The 6,470-nt window shown below is 46.8% G+C and overlaps 1 long non-coding RNA gene across 4 annotated transcripts; it reads left to right on the forward strand.

The window, feature by feature from the left end:
• Window positions 1-5,402, forward strand: LOC110407683. Of its 4 annotated transcripts, none has more exons than XR_002443987.1 (6): window positions 1-97; window positions 259-500; window positions 1,210-1,278; window positions 1,390-1,517; window positions 2,780-2,969; window positions 4,027-5,402. It is a non-coding gene; the product is annotated as an uncharacterized LOC110407683 (long non-coding RNA). The 4 variants fall into 4 exon arrangements; XR_002443988.1 differs by lacking the exon at window positions 1-97 and having other exon boundaries at window positions 170-500; window positions 4,027-4,740; window positions 4,889-5,402; XR_002443986.1 differs by lacking the exon at window positions 1-97 and having other exon boundaries at window positions 170-500.

Genomic DNA, 6,470 nt, shown 5'->3' on the forward strand with positions numbered 1-6,470 from the left:
TTAGTCCTCCAGGCAGTAGCGCGCATGCGCGCCGAAAAGCGGAAGGGGCGTACCTACGTTCTGACCGCTCTGCGCAGCTAATCCGCCGATCTCTACTGTGAGTAGCCCTCCAGGCAGTAGCGCGCATGCGCGCCGGAAAGCGGAAGTGGCGTACCTATATTCTGACCGCTCTGCGCAGCTAATCCGCCGATCTCTATTGCGGTTAGTCCTCCAGGCAGTGGATGGCTCAGTGATATTCTCCCCCCGCTTCCAATCCAGGATCCCCCTCGCCTATTTCCTCAGGCGGTTTTACACCCGAGCACGCCCCGGGAACACGGACTGCTTTTGCTGGCACGCGGTGCTGGCCTGGAGTGGCGCCAGGGTCACCCCTAGTGGCACGCGACCGGCTTTCCTAGGAGCTGCTGAACGAGCTCTTCCAACCTGCTCATCCCATCCCGGGCAACCGAGCTCCTTCTCGTCACAGTGCCTCATGGCTCTGGGCACCCCACCATGCACTGCAGGTAAGCAGCCACGCACACGTGGTGCAGCCATGTTGCTCGGCACATGGCCACGTCAGCAGGCAGTCCCATGTCCGTGTGGGCACAGCCTGCAGTAACTCCCGGAGGGCAGCAGAGACCGCAGAGTAGTTGTGCGGGAAGGCGGGGGATGGCGCGAGAACTGCTCCGTGGCTCTGCAGGGTGACAGCAGAAATCATACAAAGGAGCAGGAAGCCAGCAGGAAAATGTGTTGGGCCAGACCAATGGGTCCCCACTTTCCCCTCTCTTCCCCCCCACCTTAGGGAGACCCACAACCACTACCTCCAACTCATGAAAATAGCACTCTATCCTATTAAATGTAGTCCAATACCTTGTCTAACTTCTGATCCGAGAATCAGGAGTAGAGAGTCCACTCTGGAGGCTTATTATTTTACATTGCTTTTGACTCCAGCAGCAGCATCTGTCACGTGACCCTCATGTCAAAGAGTTTCTGTGCATTTGATTGTTTCGTTATACGCTTCTTCTCTGTCTGTGTTTCTGAAGGCCCACATTCTTTATGGGGGTGATTTCAAGTCTCACTGCATGTCTCTTACTGCATGTATCCTGTAAGATGAACATGTCTCCATTACATTTTATTTTGCCAAAGAGATGTTGGAAGCTGAGCAGCAGAAAGAAGCTTAGAATTGTAATTTGCAAAATGAATTAAGTGCGCATTTTCTGTTTTCGGTTCCAGTGACATGGCTATAAACAGAGGAAGGCATATTGAATCCATTTGGATTACTTACGTGCACACAAGGACCAAGTAAGTGAAGGCAGCAAAGGCTCCCTGATGTTTTTTTTTGGTAAACACTTTGGGTAGCAATTTCCGTGGAACAGTCTTTTATCTGACCTGTTTTGGGGTCCTTTCTTATAGATTCAATCAGTGCCCAGGATGTATCAAGCCAGAAGGCGTTACGGGGATCACCTGCAGTATTTCATAGACCATGTAAGGGGCTGTTAAATGAATTCAGCAACTGGCTTTTTACTCTTCACTAAACAAGTGTAAGTGGCTGTTGTTCTTGATGTTCTACAATCTTAGATAAATGATATTATAAAAATTCAAGCTTTTATCCAATCAAACAATGCATGAGAAGACTACAAAGCCCTCAGTAAGTAACGTCAAATGAATACAACTAATATGACTTCAATCTCTATTTGCAAGAGATACTGATAGTGTGATGTATGACTTCAAGACAGTTAGGAAGATCAACTGGGATTAAGTCGGTAGAGTGGTGCAAAATGTGGGTAGGTAGGTGCTGTGTCTGAAGGAAAACTTGATTCCTGACAGTACTTTTGCTGCTGAGAAATAGAACCACAGATTCTGAGGTAACTTCACCCATGTGGACTACCCCACGCTGATACTTACTTCATTCTTTAGTATCGACATCTGTCATGATTTCTTCCGTACAAGGAATTCCAGGTGTTGTCTGAATAGCTTCTGACATGTTGTGTTAATTTTATCCTAGACTGGCTGCTGCTTTACATGCTGTCTACACATCGATGACAGAAGTATTAGCTTATGTTTCCTGACCTCTGGTCGTTTTCTGACAGTAGTGCTTAGGACATTAGAAGGGAATCTCTTTAGGAGATAGAAGAAGAGATGTTTTTTGCTTTTTGCCTGTGCCGAATCAGTAATTAGCTTTGAGATGCGATGAGATGCTATCTAAGGTAGAAGACATCATGGGAAGAAAAAGGACCCGCGGATCAGTTCCATGTCAACCTTTGTTTGGTCTTTTTCCATTTTGCATGTAGCTACTACAGATATACGTACTATTTGCAAGAAAACATCTGTTTTACTGGAGAATGAGCATAATATTGCAGTTTCTTTTGGCCCTAGTGTCTTTCTAACCCTAATACTTCAACCCTCTCTTTATTCCAGGTAACCAAGTCTCCCATTTCCTTCTCGAGTGGGCTTACATTTTTCCTAGTTTTCCTTTTATCACTGATTTTACTTACATGAGCTTTTCTTGTTGCCCTTGGCACCCTTGGCCAGATTTAATTCTATCAGGGCTTTAGCTTTCCTAACCCGATCCCTGGCTTTTCAGACAATTTCTCGATATCCCTCCCAGGCTTGCTGTCCTTGTGTCCACCCTCCATAGCCTTCCTTTTTGTGTTTGCGTTTGTCCAGGAGCTGCTCATTCATCCATGCAGGCTTCCTGGCATTTTTGCCTGGCTTCCTCTTTGTTGGTATGCGTCACTCCTGAGTTTGCAGGAAGAGATCCTTGAATGTTAATGAGCTTTCTTGGGCCCCTATTCCCTCCAAGGCTTGATCCTGCACTACTCTACCAAGCAAGTCTCTGAAAGGGTCAAAGTCTGCTCTCCTGAAGTCCAGGGAAGCGAACTTGCTGTGCCCGCCTCCTCGCTGCCCCAAGGACCTTGAATGCCAGCACGCCACAGACAGCGCAGCTACTTCTGCCCTCGAGCTTCACGTTCCCCACCAGCCTCTTCTTATCGGTGAGAATGAGGTCCAGCTTAGCACCTCTCCTCTTTGGCTCCTTTATTACTTGGGGAATTAAATACTTATCAGTGCATTGTAGGAACCTCTTGGATTGCCTGTGCCCGGCTGGGCTGTTCTTCCAACAAGCACTGAGGTGGTGAGGACTAGGGCTTGTGAACGTGCAGCTATTCCTGTCTGCCCGTAGAACATCTCATCCACTCAGTCATCCTGGTCAGGTGGCCTGTAGACTATCGTTATGTCATCTGTCCCTGCCCTCCCTGTAATCCTGATCTATAAACTCTTCATCTGTCCCCAGGCAGAGTTCTGTGTGCTTCATTCTGGGTTGCTTTTTCTGTCAGTGCTTGATGTTTGCTAGGTTTTGAGGATTTTTTGTTATTGTTTTGTTTTTAACATACTTTAAAAGAAGCAAAGAAAACAAAAAAGGCCTATAAAGTAAAAGCCAGCTCTCAGAACACAGCACATTGCATGAGTTCTTGTCTTAACATGGAAATCTGAAGCTTGCATTTTCACTGATTTATTTGCAACCTGAAGTACTACTGCATGTCACAGATGATACTTCTTTAGCCTAGAGAGCGTGTCTGTGTGCTGTACAAAAAGATACAGTTTTGAGTTAGCTGGGCCGTTTCTCACAACGGCTGCTGCAGGAACAACAGAGGAAATGAGAAGTCCTTAGCTCTTCCAGTGCCTTGAATCTTAATTAAAGTTAACGTACGGCTCTTGGCAGCTGAGTGAATGTAGGCTTAGATACCACTGGGTATCAGGGAGCGGCCGTGGTGGTGGCTGTATGGGGCAGCGGAAGATTGAGGAGCTCTAGGAGCACTGCGGGAGCTCTGGACCCCCCTGGGACCCACGCTGTCCCACAGAGCACCACAGAGTGCACCTGGAGCTGCGCGGCACATCACTGCACCGTCTCCTCTCTCTGCTGTCTGTCTCTATGCTAATAGCTCCTCCCGAGCTTACTGCACATTGTGGGAAAATGCGGAGGTGCAATCTCTTTGTTTTAACCACTCTGTGCCACCAGTCCACCAATGTCTATGTCATTTGGTCCTCCAGGTAGCACAACGCATGTGTGCAGAAATGTGGAAGTGGCGTATCTGAGTTCTGACCACTTTGCGCAGTGAATCCACCAATCTTTATTGTGATAAGTCCTCCAGGTGGCAATGCACATGCGCTCGAAGATGTACAGAAGGCATGGATTTCTCCTAACTCCTCGAGGTGCAGGTGAGCAGACCAGCTGTGGACTGTGAGCTCTCCCCAGTTTTCCCCCATCTATTTCACAATGTCTCTTGTCTACCTCCGTGTTATGTCCGAGCCTGCACTGAGAACTGGCCTTTTTGGCTCCCAGCTGCCCCTGCGTGCGCTGCAGCATCCAGTTGGCTAATCATGGCCCTGGATTGACAGGTGCCTGCCCAAATGCTGCGTGCGCACACTAGTGCTGCCGCACTCGCTGCTGCCAGGTATTGAAGAGAATTCCATACTGCAGGCTCTGCTCCATGCGTGCATGGCAGCAGAAATGGTCTCTCACGGTGTGTGGGTGACAGAACTGTGCACTGGGCCCATTGGGTGGCATGGAAGCAGCAGGAACTGCACAGAAGAGACTCGAAAGCATCCCAAAAATAAATTCCACCCAGCTGCCATGGGGAAAGAATACCACTTCACTGTGTGCTTCTACCTACCTCCATGGAAAGTACATGCGCACAGAAATGTGGAAGTGGCGTAGCTGAGTTCTGACCACTCTGCACAGTGAATCTGCCGATCTTTATTGTGGTAAGTCCTCCAGGCGGCAATGTGCATGCACTTGAATTCCTTTGTCTATTTCCACATTTTTGTGCCTGAACCTGTCCCTGGAATGGACCAATTTGGCTCACAGCTGCCCTCGCTCGTGTGGCGGCATCCAATTTGTTTGTCATTACAGCTGATTGACAGGTGCCCACCCCCATACCATGCATGCACACTAGCTGCGATACTCGCTGCTGCCGCTTATTGAAGAGAATTCTGTGCTGCAGGAGCTGCTCTGCGCACGTGTGGTAGAACAGATGCTCTCACACGGTGCATGGATAGCAGAACCATGTGATGGGAACTGCACAGAAAAGACACGGAAGATACCAGAAAATGAACCCCATCTAACTGCCTCGGGAAAAGAACTACGCTTCATTCTGTGCTTCTACTTACCTGCACGCAGCGCAGTAATGGAAGACTCCATTTCCCTCTGATTTGAAGAAGTGACATAGGCTGGTTTCTTTAGCAACAGGGATTAGTAGAATAGTTTAAGAACCAGTATATTAGTTTAGCAAAAGTAACCCATAAGTGATAGTTCTGAAACTTTCTATTTCAGATTTAGTGGGTGAACAGTCTAGATTTTCCTCAATAATTTTGCACTGGGGACATAATAGAATACTTTTAACTTTTGCCTCAATGATTTTACCTCACAAGAAGCGCTGGAGTCACAATAGAATATATTTACCTTCTACCTCAAAATGTGCAAGGACGTTTTCCTCGGGTTCCACATACTCTGTTTTTAAAAAGTGGCTCACTGTGGCCTAAAAAGCAGTGGAAATCCTTCAAACGGGGAAAAGTGGTTGAAAGCGGGTCAAAGGCTTCAGTGATTAAGCTGATGGTGAAAAAAGGGGAAGAAGTAGGCGGGCACTCAACCACCCTAGATATCACTGAGCATGCCCAAAGGGACATTAGCACATCTTTATGAGTCCTTGAAAAAGAATGACTATGTATGCCAATGTACTGCATATGCATATCTTAACTGTTCAAATGCAGAACCTGAACTCCAAGTGTGTGCGCTTGCTCGACAAGTCGCCCGGTACGTATCATGAAGAATTAAGGAATGCCGCTTTCTAACACCACATTGGAGTTAGAGAGTTTTCTTCCCGGGTTTCAGATGACAGAAGTAGGCCACAATATACTTTTTAATAACGTGGTTTTAGATGTAGCTGATTTGAAAAAGTAGATACACCATATATGTTAGTAGTGTATTTTTAGCAATGTAGTTATTGAGTTGATGTGTTATGTGATTAGTTCTTGCTTGCAAAACTGTAATAGCTTTTAGATGTTGCGAATAGTTACAGATGTAGCACTATAGACTAGAAAGCATGTTGTAAGGCTATTCTGTTGTAACAAGAGATCTTAAGCAAATGAAACACAATAATGAAAAGATGCGAGTAGGCTTATCAAATGTCAAAAGAAGCCAGGGCCTCCACACAAGGCTGAATCACCTCACTCCGAGATTAGGTTGGGACACAACAGGCAGACATGGAGATACTCCCCTCTATTCTCCTTATCTTCCAGCACCCCAGTTTATATCGTTAAAAGACAGGTTGCCAAACTTATCTCTATCCAGGACGAGCAGAGGTTCAGAAATAATGGCCGAGTGCTGAGTGAGCAAACATTATGATTTTGGTACCTATAAATTACTTATAATAGGCATTCTTCTACTGAGCGGGCGTCAGTGAAGAAGGTTCATCTAGAGGACAAGCAAGGAAGAC

This window comes from Numida meleagris, chromosome 18 (assembly GCF_002078875.1).
Source record: "Numida meleagris isolate 19003 breed g44 Domestic line chromosome 18, NumMel1.0, whole genome shotgun sequence".
Lineage (NCBI taxonomy): Eukaryota > Metazoa > Chordata > Aves > Galliformes > Numididae > Numida > Numida meleagris.